At 39.7% G+C, this 15,743-nt stretch overlaps 1 long non-coding RNA gene across 2 annotated transcripts in view; it reads right to left on the bottom strand.

The window, feature by feature from the left end:
- LOC143156162 (uncharacterized) overlaps window positions 1-13,815 on the bottom strand; it is a 46,397-nt gene extending 32,582 nt beyond the window's left edge. For both annotated transcript variants that reach the window (XR_012994579.1, XR_012994577.1), the window contains exon 1: window positions 13,715-13,815. This is a non-coding gene — a long non-coding RNA (uncharacterized LOC143156162). The remainder of the gene's footprint in view (window positions 1-13,714) is intronic.
- Window positions 13,816-15,743: the final 1,928 nt, after the last annotated feature.

Raw genomic sequence — 15,743 nt, forward strand, 5'->3', positions numbered from 1 at the left:
ATATAATCTGTCTATTGTTTGAATCGTAGACAGTTGTCTGTTAAAAGTGATTTTCAGCATGCTGTATTGAGAAACTAAAACTGCATGCAACATATTAAGGTACTTTTTTCTGAATACAAGGATTCTAGCACATGTTTTATAACCCCTGTAACACAGAAACTATCAAGCAATGCGAAAGTTTTCAAAATGCCATGTTAGAGAAAAAAAATGATTGAAATAAAATGCATCATTTAAGAATTTCATGTGTGCTTTCCTCCATTATTAGAAAAGAATCAAAAAAGTAGAAATTCAAGTGCTAGGTCAATTTAATAGTGTGACTACTACTGTTATTTTTCATTTACATGGAGAAATATTCTAAACACAACAGAGCATTGTACCTAAAGGCATGCCAAATCACCATGCCTTCTACCTTCTCATTTATTCCATTGCCCATTAACAATATTAATAATTAGGCTATCAGAATAGGCATGATACAGAGGATGGGAAACACAGAGAGAATGTATATTTGTTTAACAAGCCTATGGCTAGTGTGACAATTTCTAAAGAACTCCTAGGAAGAGAGAGGGAGAAGGGATGGATGGTGAGCTGAAAAAAGGAAGAGATTGATGTGAGATGGAAGAAGGTTGGTGAAGTGACATCTGGCAGTTGCTTCTAGTGAAGGGGCATGGGATCAAAACCATCAGATGAGTAAGCCGCAAACTTCAAACATGTTCAAGTTGCCATTGTCAAGATGCAATGGGTTTCCTAAAAGAAAAAGGACTGAAGCAATATTTGCAATTTTTTGAAGATCAGGTGAGGTCATTTTGGAGCAAAGTGGGCAAGCGAAGAGCTCTACCTCTCATCATCACATGCATGTAGACCAGGACCTTCTAAACAGTAGGAGTGCAGGCTTGTTAAGTCCTATGCTGGTTCAGAGCTGATATGTTCCCCAGAGGTTTTGGGGACAACTACTGATTCTGCCTGCAAAGAATATTGTGAAACCTTTCTTCTATCCTTCATCCTGGTATTTTGTTGTCTGATGGTTTCTGAAGGCACAGAAAGGCTATAGGAAACTAATGGTGTCTATGGGAATGGATGCAGAGAGACTTTTTCTTACTCTGAGCTGAGCAGGCAGGTAGGAGGTGCCTCTCTCTTCCCATTGACTACAAAAAGAGATTCAGTAGTTATTTTAAATTGGACACCTTAAGTGTAGATGTATAAGTGAAACCCACACCCCAGTAAAAGGTTGGCTTCTGAATATGTCCATAAGGATCTCAGTGTTGACTATGTCCAGCAGCTAGGTGCCTCTCCCATGTTCTAGGTCCAAAGGGTCTCCCAGTTAATAATTTCTCTGGCTAGCTCTTCTAGGTCTCCTCCTACCTAGCACATGAAATAATCTCTTGGCTACACAATTGTAGCCAGCTTGTTCTCTTTCCTCTTTCAAAGTGTGGCTTCAGTAGTAGCAGCCGAAAGGTGTCTCAATCTTGGAAAAAGTTCTGAACTAAGGATCAGAAATGGATGATATAATCCCCATTACGGAGGAAGGCATGATCCATGACTTAACATTTTCTACTGTTTGTTTCAGGTGACTGAAGCATTTTCTAGTACCTATTTTAGGATAGGATAAATCATTTCCTAGTGGTGTTTGTTTGTCATTCTTTGCCAATAGAGAAAGCTCACGTGACCAGCTAACATTAGAGGACTACCTTACTCATGAGCTTGTAGACACTGGTGTAGCAATCGGGCAGGGGGGAAGTTCCCCATCTAACTGATTCATGCTCGTCTGCCCACTCCTCCTGTGATGTATCCACAAAGGAAAACCAAAAAAACCCATGAAGGCATGTAAATTTAACTAGCATAATTTTGAATGGCTGGGGTCAGAATGTAGAGAAGAATAAAAATGTATTTTGAAGAATAAATATGGAGGAATACTACAACAGCCAACAGGGACCATTGGGACAATTTAAACATTCTAGTAATTTCTGAGTTTGTGTCTTGTAAGGATTTCAGATTCTGTCCATGAACAAATGAAATAAGGTTCTAGGAGAAGAGACTGAAGATGAGCTGCTAAGAATAGAGGTGTGACATCAAACTACACAGGATCAAGGGGTTACTCTCAGTTGCTCATTCACTGAAGAGTATAAAGGATGGGAAGAAAGAAATTTTGATATTGCTTCGTCAGTAAGCTCAACAAGAAGACAAAGAATTTGAAGATTAGTGACCCTCTAGATCTGAGTTGAGGTCATGATAATGTGTTATAAATGAGCAACAACACGTTTAGAGAGAAAATTGTCATTTTCAGTTCATTGTTATAAATTTGTCAAAAGGTATAGGTTTTAATTGTAATTAGCATTCCTAAATAGCTGCTTGATTCCTCCTTTTGCTTAATGCAAATCAATAAGTACACAATGACTATTTAATTGCTGTTCATTGTGCAAAAGATTACCCAAATTCACATGCAAACAAGCATGCACATCTGAAGACTAAAACTAATAAAATGTGATTTTTTTATGAAATGTTCTGTGAAGCAGAGAACACAAAAAAGTATCTCTTGTCATTATCTTTGAGTTCAGCAAAGTTCTTATCAGACGCTGCACATAATTACGCTTGTGAATCTTTTAACACAAAACTCAACATAATACGATCACTGTGTCATTCAAAAGTTTCACTGCCAAGTCAGGAAACACAACTCATGCACTATGAGTGGTGTGACAAATCACACTTGACAAACTGAGATTAGTCAAAGTAAACAGTTTGGAAGCAAACATAGTTTGTAACTGCGTCTTCAGTAAGTCTGTGAAGAATGAACGCATTCATTAGCAATCTAATGGTCAAATCTAAGTACACTGCAGGTCTATACACAGGTCATTTCCATAACAAGGTCATTTAGAAATCTCTAGTCTGGGCATATTTGTGTAACTCTTGTAAAATCTAGAGTTGAGGAACTGGGCTGGAAAATTTGATTTGAGAACGTGACCAAGATTCACAGTGGGAAATTCAACCCAGAAATCTTTTCTTTCGACCACAGAAGGCTGGCATACACACTAAATGCTGGTTAACTTAGGAAGTCTGGGATTTCTCAGGAGGGAACTGGGGCTTTGCATGATTAGGTCCCAACTGGAGGAAGTGCTTGCTTCACATTTTCATATAACACAGCTGCACATCTATTGAATATTTTGGACCGGATTTTAGTGAACAGTTCATTGGCATATAACTTCTTTTTTGTTTCCTCCTTGCTGGGTTTTTAGGGAGGGTAGAAGAAGAAGAAGATTGTTATTCTTCTTCCACTAAATTTCAATTAAAACCCACTAAACCTATGTGTCCTAATTTCTGTAGATTACATTCTTCTGGAGACAATCCAGAAAGTAGGGAATAAGATTGTTCTGGGTCTACTGAGTAGAAATAAAAACACTTCGTTTACCATGAAATGCATTTGGCCACAGCAAGTTCATCCAGCACAAATGGTAAATGCAAATATTTTAACAGAAGTTACTATACAAGAGAAAGTTGGTCAGTACATCTGATACGCTGAACTGCAGAGACTACAAGTTAGGGCTGACTGTCCAGATACAACTTGAAATTGTCCTTTTGTGTGGTGTTAGTCTTGTATATACTATCTTTCCTGGGTTGGTTTAAGTCAATGCACAGGGATGAGCCTGTAAGACCACAAGGAGTTAAGCATTCAAGCCATGTATTGACATAGCCTTTTAAAGTTTTGACATTCATGTTATCTCATTTAAAAGACAAGGAACTGGTTATACAAACCTCAATTTCCCAGTCAAAATATCCAAAGTCCCACGATCGTTTTCCCAGTCAGATCCCTTTAGAAAACTGAGGTACCTTCCTTTTCAAAGCATAAAGAACATGTTTGAAGGTACAGCTTTATTCCAAGAAAAATGTCCAAATACCCAAGAATCAAATTCTACAGATACTTACTATCAGGGGAGTTGCCTTAGTGGTAAGATTACCGCATAAGGTGATAAGCACTATGTGTTTGAAGCAATATACCTCACCTAAAGTCTCTCAGTAGTAGAAACTTATATTTGGACATCAGGTTATGAATAAATTGATTTGCCTCAATACTAAAATCAAGCAAACAATTTCGTAAGTGTCCTGGTGTTTTAGTCAAACAAAATATTTTGTCAGACCTGAAATGTTTTATTTGCTTTTTTTAAAACTTTAGTTACATGTAGCTTTGAAACATCATTTTGTAACAAAGCATAAAACTATTTTATCTAAAAGTTGTGAAATAACCAAACTTTTGGGAAGGGCTGAAATTATTTAATGAATTCAGGCTGAGCTCACAAATTGTTCTGAAATGAAACTGCTTTATTTTAACAGATGAATTATTTCCCTGGGAAAGTTCACTCCACTCTATTTCTGCAGCTGTTTGAAATGTATTAGCAAAACACACTTTTCTCTGTTTCTGCATTACATGTACATTTGCACAGGGTGTATCCACACATCACCAGTTTATAGTGGCAAAAGACAAAAGGGGGAATTTGACTGGACAGACTCAGTGTTTGGAGTTAATTATCACCCATTATGTGTAAGTGCTTTTGTCATCAACCTTAAAGTACATTCACAACATTCTTCCTAAAATATTTGATCCATCTATTATCATGTTAATCTTAATATAATTATCATCTTAATCATAATAATCTTGGGCTCGGGAGTAGACTCAAGCTCATACAAAACATGAGTTGGTATAAGTCACTTACAGGAAGATTGAATCACATCCATAGAGCCAGAGAAAGGCAGTGGGGGAAACTGGTTGTGAGAGGGAATTTCTGTTAGAAGATACAAAGTTAGTAGGTCAGTTTTCCTCATTTTTTTAAACTCTGGGCTGTATTTTTGCTTAACATTGCAACACAAGCCTGAAGAAATCATGATTTTCCCTCGGCCAAAGTAGATGCAAACATTTTCACAGCCTGGGAGGCACTGAAGTAAAGGTGGCAGGATCTCCAGGTCCCACAAGTGTGATATTGGGCTCCAAGGAATGCTGAGGACTTTGTGGGCCAGATCCTGATGTCATTGCCCTGGCTAGGCTGCAGGTGTCTGCAAATAGCCCTAGTCAAGTTAGCGGGAAAGTGTGGAATAAGAAGCTGTTTATCATCAGCAAGAGTTGATGATACCTGTAAAGCAATGCCTGTAGTCCTTACTCAGACAAACCAGACAGAAGGACAATTTGCCTGGAGCAGATGGAGGGGCCTGAACTAGCTCCCAGGAATTGATCTGACTCCAGCAGGTCATTTTGGTTGACTAAAAATACAGTTGAAGCCCGCATAAGCCAAAGGTTATGGTTGGGTTACAGAAATTAAAAAGCAGAACAAGTAACAAGTGAGTCAGCTTCAGACTGAACCACCACGACAGTATGTTGAGTATTTCTGGTCATCCTTTTAAATGTCATGGTCTGATTTTGGAATAACCATTGATAAACACTATGTAATTTTTTTAATTATTATTTTCAGGATTAACCTTAGATACTATAGTAGCATATAAGTAGCTGGGCCTTATGAACACAGGTTGGAGAGAGGATTTTCTCTGAATCTCTACGAGACTGGCTTCTGTGTCTTCTGACACCAACACATGCCTACTTAGGGGCAAATTGGGTCCTGCTGGTTCCCTCCTGTACTCTCAGTGTCCTCCAACTCCCTCCAATGCTCATACTGAGCAATGACTCACATCCAGAAATGGCTTTGTGTCTTTTAACGAGATAGCCCAAGATGTGGCTTGGAGTGGAGCACACGTAGACTGGGCATGAGGTTTCCTCTGTTCTCCAGCCCATGTTAACAGAGATTTCCTGCATGCTGCATTCCTTACTCACCTCTCTTCAGTCAGTGCCAATGCAAAATAGAAATTACAAAGCATATATTTGCTTCTGAATTTGCATTTGATTTTTTTTGCCTAAAATGTCAATAGTCTTGGGTTTTCTTTCAGATGCTAGACATATTACCTCTTGTTTTAACTATCTTGTTCCTGATATGAACAACCTCTGAACCTGCCACTTTCATATAGAAATATCTGAAGCAGGTTTATAGCATGGACCACAGTTCTTCAGGTAGAGCAGATACGTTCAATGTGTCAGAAAGAAGATTAAACTTTCTTTCGGTTTCATATCCCTGGAAAGTTGGATGCTCAGACAGCGACAAAGATGAACAGTCTCAATGTGGAATCCCTGATGTGAAGACATAGCAGTTCTCTTTCTCTCTCCTCTTGGTTTCATATGAATGTGAGGGCTTGCTGTTTGTCATCCTTATACATTGGCTGCAGAACTAATACTGACTCCATTGCTTTAGAGATGTAGAAAGGTAACACAGCAGAAAGGTGTCCTCTTTTTGATAATATCTAAAATACTTCACTCCAATGAAAAATTAATTTAAGAAATGGAAAATCTATTCAGCAAATTGAATATGGTATCATACTTCTGCACTGTTACTGTGATTGCCATAGTCATACTCACATGTCACATCTTTCAAAATCTTAAAGAAACATTAACAAATACATGTTGAAAATATACTTGCACATTAATAAATTGAGAAAAAAGGAATAACCATGGTGTACAGATGAACACTATACAGAATGTACCTGTTCTAGCATGAAAGCAGTTTGATGCTGTCATGCCACCATCGTGCTGGTATACCCAGTATAGCTCTCTGCTTGGGCCTCTCTCATTCCCCATTGCATTTGCTTCTACCTGAACTATTTTCCTGGGAATCAATCTGAGCATCGCTTCCTGGTCCTGCATTGTGAAGGCACATGTTCCCTTTAACATATAATATTTGAATATATGTTTTGACTCTCAGAAGTGCTGGTCAGAAGAGAGATGATGAAGCTCTAACAATGTCTCTGTTTACTTTGTCGTTGTGAAGACATAATATGATGACATCATTCAAAACATCCATAAAGTGACACAGCTAGATTTTTTTTCAGAATGAACTGAACAATAAAATACCACTGGATGTAATTCAAAAGCAAAGACCCTTCTGCTCTGTTAGTTAGTGCATTGCTATTATTATCGTCCAAAGTAAGTATATGAAATAACTCTGAGTATTTTGCTTCTACAGATAGAATAATAAGAGATACGGATGTTGACCATTTTTAAGGAAAAGAAAGTTTCTGACAAGCCAGTCTTAAAAACTATTTCCTGAAGCCACATAGTCAGTCAAAATCCTTCCTGGGTCAACCTTCATTGATCAGAGTAATTATACCATTAGGCAATGTTATTTTGAATAGTCAGTTTCATGGTCACTACAGAACAGGAGCAGGACTTCAAAGCATGTGGCCAAACGCTGACTTTTTTTGCCTATCTATTAAGCAGAGTGTAACCTCTTCTCTATGATATGGGTAGACTTTGAGCAGTGGTCCATATCTTTGTCACCTTGATTTTAGATTAAAATGCACCATTACCTTCAGACCACAATGAATTCATATTAAAGGAAAAGGTAAAGAAGACATTTTGTGTCATTCTGTTTCAACAATACCTAAAAGTACATTACAGTAACTTTTAAAATCTGATGAAGGAGGGAAAATACTTGCAGCTTCCTTATCTCTGCAGACAATTTCCCCCATACAAAGGGAATTTCCAGTGTCAATTTCTAACTGGTTTGGATGTACTTAATACTACTTGTATGAGGCTATAAACAAAGCAGAACTTCGTAGACCAGAGAATAAAATATTTGTATATCATAGAATCATAGAATCATTGAGGTTGGAAAAGAACTCTAAGATCATCGAGTCCAACCGTCGACCAACACCACCACCCACTAAACCATGTCCCTAAGTGCCTCATCTACTCGTCTTTTAAATACCTCCAGGGATGGGAACTCCACCACTTCCCTGGGCAGCCTGGTCCAATGTTTCACCACTCTTTCAGTAAAGAAATTTTTCCTCACGTCCAATCTAAACCTCCCCTGGCGCAACTTGAGGCCATTTCCTCTCGTCCTATCGCTAGTTCCTTGGGAGAAGAGACCGACACCCACCTCGCTACAACCTCCTTTCAGGTAGTTGTAGAGAGCGATGAGGTCTCCCCTCAGCCTCCTCTTCTCCAGGCTAAACAACCCCAGTTCCCTCAGCCGCTCCTCATAAGACTTGTTCTCCAGACCCCTCACCAGCCTCGTTGCCCTTCTCTGGACACGCTCCAGCACCTCAACATCCTTCTTGTAGTGAGGGGCCCAAAACTGAACACAGTATTCGAGGTGCGGCCTCACCAGTGCCGAGTACAGGGGCACGATCACTTCCCTACTCCTGCTGGCCACACTATTTCTGATACAGGCCAGGATGCCATTGGCCTTCTTGGCTGCCTGGGCACACTGCCGGCTCATGTTCAGCTGGCTGTCAACCAGCACCCCCAGGTCCTTTTCCGACAGGCAGCTTTCCAGCCGCTCTTCCCCAAGCCTGTAGCGCTGCATGGGGTTGTTGTGGCCGAAGTGCAGGACCTGGCACTTGTCCTTATTGAACCTCATACAGTTGGCCTGGGCCCATCGATCCAGCCTGTCCAGGTCCCTCTGCAGAGCCTTCCTACCCTCGAGCAGATCAACACTCCTGCCCAACTTGGTGTCGTCTGCAAACTTACTGAGGGAGCACTCAATCCCCTCATCCAGATCATCGATAAAGGTATTGAACAAGACCGGCCCCAGTACTGAGCCCTGGGGAACACCGCTCAATATCAATACTGATATTTTTGGAACTTTCCTTATATGCAATGATACAGACCTGCACCAGAAAGAGGTGAATCAAATAGTTGCATCTCTAAGGAACTTAAGGGACGTGACACCTCTGAACTCCGTGTAACTGCAAAGTGAGGATACTGATATCAGAATAACCACTGTTTCTAAAGGTGTCTGCTTTTCCTGTGTGTTTTTGTAAATCACCTGTCCAAAAGACATTTTGAAGTGAGCAGTTTTCTTCTAAGAAAAGTGATGAGCATCTTCATGCTCTGTCACCTTCTCATGCAAGCACTGCTCAGGAAAGACAACTTGTTTCAGTCATACAGGGCATAAGCTCCAAAAGAACTTCAAGTGCCACCTGCAGCAAAATACCGAAGCCCAAATCTAAGTGATCTAAGATAAAGCAATGCACAAAAGTCCTTAATTGTACACAGTATGTTTCAGTTACACATAAACCTTTAGGTACCTAAAGGTGGCTAACATTCAGAATGAATTTCATCTGTGAGTCTTTGATGCACAATAAATAGGCATACCATTGAACCAAGCAGGTCCTGCTCCCAAAGCAGTCCCCCCAGTGTGCCAGCTTGAATACTGCCTTTCTTCTCCCTCCAGCTGCTGTCATCTCTCCTGCTGTGTCCTGCAGAGCAGGGAGGTCTGCAGAACCAGGCAGGGGATGCTCTGCCCTTAAGTCCTTCAGATACACAGCTCATCTTCCCCCCACAACAGAGGAAGAGAACAATTTGGCCTTTATGTGATATTATGATTTTAAAAGTGCAATTCTACCAGGATGGAAAGGAATCCTCACACAAACGAGTAGGTTAATGGGAAGACATTTAAATATGTTACCTAAGTCTTGGAACTCACACAAATTGTTTTCAATATTTAGAAACACACACATGCATATGTATGAAAGAAAAGCTTTTAAAGGATGAAATTCTTATCCAACCTCAATCATAGTCATCTCTTTTCTAGACATGTAAAAGTTTGGTGTCTAGTCTAGATTCCATCAATGGCCACTAGTGAGAGAACGAGAGATTGAGAGGGTGCTTCATCCCACCTATTGTGCCTCTTGTCGTGTAACAGGATCATTTGCTTCTTGGCAATGACTTTCCCTTTATATTTGACCATACAGAGAATCTGATGAATGAGATATGATGGATTTCAGATGACTAAAGTCTGATGACCAAAATATTTAAATTACATGTTTCTGGCTCTTCTAGTAGGTTCCCTTCTCTTGAACCAATTGCATTGGTTTGAATGGCACAAGGCAATCAAAATATGCATTAAGGAAAAAAACAGATTCCTTTTGTAAGTATGATTGGGTATAAAGGGGTGAGAATGAGAGAGGGACATGGCACAAGCATGCTAAATCATGATGCATTATTGCACTATTTGCTAGAAGACAGACACCTCAGGAGAATCTGTTTACCACTGCCCTTAGAAATTAACCCTGGCAGCTCTCTAAGTTGGGGGAAAGAAGTCTTTAATTAGCCCATATAATTTTCATTTCCTGCAACCCTAGATGTTGCTCATACCATAGCTGGGAATATGATTTAATATGTACAAAGGATTTGAAAGAAAGGCAGTTTAACAGGGAAGGAAAATCCAAGGGTTATTATCCTCTGGGTTCAAATTACAGTAGTTTCTGGTTGAACTGTTTACCTGACTACAAGAACTGCCAGCTAAAATCTAATATGCACTTTGATACAACATGGGAACTTTTTCCCATTTGATGGATGTCATTTTGTGTTAGGTCATGTATAAGGATGTGAAGGAGAGAATATAGGAGGCGATACTCACTGAGATGAAGAGGAATTTTGGACGATGGACTATGTCCCACAAGCTCAGTCATCTACCTCCTACCCGTGAAATCTTTCTGCTGATTTCCATGAGCTTTGGATCCTGCCCAGAGTGATGATGTGGCAAACCAGGAAGTGTGAAAATCCAAAACCGCTTGTGTGCAGCAGCTAACAACCCTGCCCCTCAGCAGGCACGTTCACATCGACCTTCAGTTAAAACTGGGGTTTTTTACCAAGGTTTTTGTCTTATACATGCCAATGGGTTGAAGAACAATCAGTTTACAAGAAACCTTTTAAGAAGGATTTTTACTGCTTCCTTCCATTTCCTAGCTCAGGCCAGGAACAGATTTATCTGCATGGAAGGTTTAGGGTTATTGCACATATTCTCAGTAGCTGTCATTCATTACCCCCTCTCAGCTCCCCATCCATGGTGCTGCTGCATCTGACCAAAAATACACATTTCCCTTGAAGTGCTCACCATTGAAACATATCCCTCCTCTCAAACCCTTTTCCAGATATGTTCCTAATTTCAGGCCGAATCTGACTTTCCCTAAGGAACTGACTGCAGGGCTGGTACCCCAGGAAACTGCAGTCAAAAACATAACAGAATTCAAGGACAAAAGTTCAAAACTCTTTTTTTTTGTGCTATGAACAAATTAAAAATAGATGATCACAGCTGTACCTTCTAGCCTTAAAATCCTAAGTTCCATATGTTTTGTTTATTACAATATATCACAGAAGGCAGAAATTAGCCATCTGTCAAACGATGTAAGTTTCTTATGAAAGCCAAACTATACTTTCAAATCTGATGTTAAGCCTAACAGATTTTTTTTCTTTTGTTAGGACATGATCTGTACCGCAGGGTAGGATAGCTCATGAATTTGACCATTCTCTTGGACAAGGGCACTCCAAGGATGCAGACTCTCTCATGTTCACGATATAGAAATTTTTCAGCTCAAAGGAATTCTACCTTCCCCATGATGATCTAAGAGCCATATAGCCCTTGTATGGCAAGTTGCACTGAAATGGTCCCCATGTGAATGGCTAAGCTTCACTCCTCCCCTGTAATACATCATAACATAATAACATTAATTCTAGTCTAAAACTGGATGAACAATTTGCTGAGGCCTGGAGGGAATAGTGTAATTATAGGTAAATGGAATATGTGAGTGTTCTTTAGCAATATTAGTCCTCGTTTTCAAAAAAATCATAAAAGTATGCTTAAATAGTGAGAAAAACATACATGTCCTCTGGAAAATTAGCTCAAGAAGAGCACCTTTCATTGCATAACATTCTGGAACGAATCCAGGTATCTTGGAATATATTTAACATATTGAACAAAAATCCAGAATGCAGAAGAAGAATTTATATATAGCTATTTTTGCTCCAGCCAAAAAAGAAAAATCCTGTTGTTATGACTACTTGCACAGTGACCTTACTGAAATCCTTTAAATTAAATTCATACTCCCCTTTACAATATCGCTTCCTTCTACCTCCCCTTTAGGTGAGAATGTTTACTATATACTGTTGGGAAGGGATAATTCAATAAACTGTATGATAAGCAATCTGTCATCTCTACAAGCTGAAAGTACTGAAATTTAACAAGATCTAAAAGAATAAAACCATATTCTGCATTTGGGCCAAGTGCCTCAGGCTTACAAAAAGATGTGTGAGCTCTGGCCTATTCTTTTTTATTTTTAAGACAAATCAGTGGTTTGTCAGTGGGGTTTCATCCCTGTTTCACAGTTTTTCACACCTCTGGGATCTGACTCTGCAGACCATCTGTGCACAGACCTTTCCTGCGAGCCCCCAGCACTTCAGGACTCTCTCTAACACTGCAGGAATGTTCCCAGCAATGTGTGAATGAAGAATCCAAACTAAAGAGTCCATTTAGTTTCAGGCATAGTTTTAAGACATAAATGAAGTGAATGGTATTAAGATCCTTTTGCTGATTTCCTAATAAATAATAGTGTGGGTATAGTTGCAGATTGCTCATTTGAATCAGCTGTTTTCATGAGATTCTGATCCAGTTCTTTCAAGCAAAAAAAGTTATACACATTTTCATTCAGTTTTGATGAAAATTCACAAAGTACTGTAATGTAAAGAAAAACAGGAAGTTTTCCCTGGGATTAAAAATGCAGAAAATGCAGCATGTGAAAGAGGAGGTGGGTGGCACATGTAATGTTAAGCCAAAGGAAAAAGTTTAAATGTAGTATTTTTTCACATGTACACTTCACTTTGCCGAATATACTAACTGACTCCATCAGTCAGCTATCAATATTGACTGTAAATTATTTCCATTATGCTTGAAACAAAATCATGGTTATTTTACAATGGCTGTAGGGTCATAAAATGGCAAACAGAGCCTGCTGAGACCACTGACATTCTGCAATCATTACTACAGAGCACAAAGAAGGAAAAACAGATGTTCCTCAGCCATTTATGTTGCCTTCACGTTGGTCTGTAGTCCAGAAAATCAATGCTGGCTGTGGTCCAGCATACCCTTTATTTTCTTAACCTCAACAATGTTCATAGTCTTACACGTAGTTCATAGGAACTATGAGCAAGTAAAATTAAATAATTTTTTTTTCTAGATTTCATTTACCTTTTTTCTGACTCTCAAGAACATGCAAGCAACCATAAATAGGAAAAAGTCCTGGCTGGATGTTAATGTCCAGAGGCATCAAAAGGACACCGTCAGCCTGCAGCTGTTGATCTGAATGCTGAGCACTCCTTTGCATGCGTGCAACTTTGAGCATGTGTGTTTTACATAAGACCTTTCAGTATACTAGCACCTGTGGCACTGCAAGAAAATGATGCATGCAATGTATATTTGGTCAAACAAGATAGTACCTGAAAAATCCCTCACTTGCTTTTGTGCCACAGACCTGAAACTCAGATACTGGAATTCTGGTTATCCTGCTCCCAACTGGCACTTAGAAATGCAGGTCCAGTTCTCCAAGGAGAGTGGTAGATAAATGAATGATGTCTTTTTAACCTTTTGTTCTTAAAAGTTTACTGTAATGGACATTCTGAAGCCTTACCAGGCAATCTGCTGCAACCTCAACTGTTCTGGTGTTAGAGCATTTTTCATACCTGCTAAGCTAAATCTATTCACAGCAGACACTTCCCCTTTGCCACTATGACGCATGTAACTGTGGAGTGGTATCACATCTTTCTTCAACTCTCTCTTCTCCAAACTTAGCAACCCCATTGCCTTGAACTTTTCACAGAAGTTATGTTTTAAATAACACTCCTGTGGCTTACCTCTGTGCTCCCTTCAGTTGGTCCCCACCTTTCCAGATGCATGGTGCACAAAACTCTATGTGAAACTTTCCTCGGGGACATATCAGCACCTGTTAGAGCAGAACGATGATTTCATTTGTTTTACTTGCAGGATGATGTTTGCCTTTTTCAAAAGAGCAAAACAACTTTTTTTGCTCCCATTCAGCTTGTGATCAACTATTAACTAGTTCCTCATCCTGCACGGTAATGTGCAATATTTAACCACAACCACCGCACATGATTTCAATTCCTTTTTAAACTGCACCCTGTTTTGCTGTGGTCTTGGAGGTCAAATGATATGTTTCCAATTTAAATGTGTATCACAGTCTGGTTTAATGTGACCTGCAAATTCCAGAAGGCTTCACCACTTCTATCCACAATATCCACCTGTACTTCACATGAAATGCTTCATTAAAAAAGTCTCTAGCTGATTTTGTTTCCTAACTCCAGTATTTAAAATCATTTTTATCTTTTTTTTTTTTTTTACATCTGTGAATCTTATGTCTAATATTAATCATTTACCTAGCCCATGAGGAGCTGGTATGTCCTTGTGTTTATTCCAAATAGGGACTTAATAAACAATAACTTACTAGATAAAGCCTCAATAAAACAGATACTGCACTCCATGGATTTTAGCTTCCCTTGGGTTATCCTATGCAGGATGCTGACATGAAAACCCTGTTCTCTGCTCCATATAGAAGAGTAAGCTGGGGACTTGAGTTTGTGGAGTTCCCATCGCTTTGAATGAGACACTAATACAAATCATTCCAATTTTTAATAACCTGGCCAGACAGAACTTGGCTAGGTCTGTTTTGTTAAGATTTGATAGCATAGGTAGGTCTAGTATCACACCTGCTCATTTTAAGCATTTTCCATAACTCTCACAACAGGACTTTAGCATTATATAAGAGCAGCATTTAAATCCACAACACCAAACTAAGCAAAGCACTGAAGGAGGGAGTGAGTGGTACTACACTGACTTCTTAACAATAACTCAGTTTAATTAATGGTTTCTAGAGACAAAGCAATGTGCTTTTGCTGGTAGAAGACAATGTCTGTTCATGCAAATACCTTCACACAGGGCACCCATGGGCGGTATCTTTTGCTTACTCCTAAACACTGATTATTCATTGCACTGGACCAAACATTATCCCTTCTGGAGCTGGACTTAATAAGCCTTAACAAAACCAATCATGAACTCTGCTTATCTTCTTTTAGGGCTTGAAAACTTCCAGGGATCTCCTTTGCTCAGGTTAGCAGAAGACAACACAGAACATCTTTACAGAGGGGTGTTCATGTCTTTTACAGCCCAGGAGGAGCTGACAGCCCACATGCAGCAACCAGAAGCTGCAGAAGTATCTAGACCAGGAGCAGTCACCAGCTGCAGAAATGCTGCCTTTTGGAGAGCTGTCCTCAAGACCAGGCTCAGGTCTGGAGAGGCAGCAGGTTTGCAAGCCCAGCACTGTGTGCTTTGCAGCTGAGCACAAGCTGCTGGTAAGCAGTCAGCCCCCGTCCCTTCACCAGCTTCCTACAGAGCCACATACACCCTCCGGGTCACCTGCTGAACTGATCCTTGGCTGGGGACCATTCCTGTGCTCTGGTCATCAGTAACCGAGGCACACAGCGGGGTTGAGCTTGTACAGGACAACGTGATCCCCACGGAGGAAGCAAACACTACCAGTTTTTATCATACCTTTTAGGTTTTGCCAGCCTCTGTTTCAAGACCATATTGCCACATTTCATGTTGACTAAATTACTCAATTTGCTAAAATTGCATCTTTCATATATTGTTGTTTTGTGATCTCTGCCCTCATTATGCAAAGTTCAAAGGGTTTAGTCACTCCTACCAAACTTCCACACACCTCACATGACTCCAGCAGCTCTTTTTAAGGACATATTTGCTATGGTGTTTGTCTGTCATTTTCTTCTCTCTACAGCAATCATAGGTTCATTCATCGCTATAATTTTGAATTTAACAATACCTGATCTTTTCAAGAACCTCAGAAACCCT

The sequence above is a fragment of the Aptenodytes patagonicus genome, chromosome 1, assembly GCF_965638725.1.
Source record: "Aptenodytes patagonicus chromosome 1, bAptPat1.pri.cur, whole genome shotgun sequence".
NCBI classification, from domain to species: domain Eukaryota; kingdom Metazoa; phylum Chordata; class Aves; order Sphenisciformes; family Spheniscidae; genus Aptenodytes; species Aptenodytes patagonicus.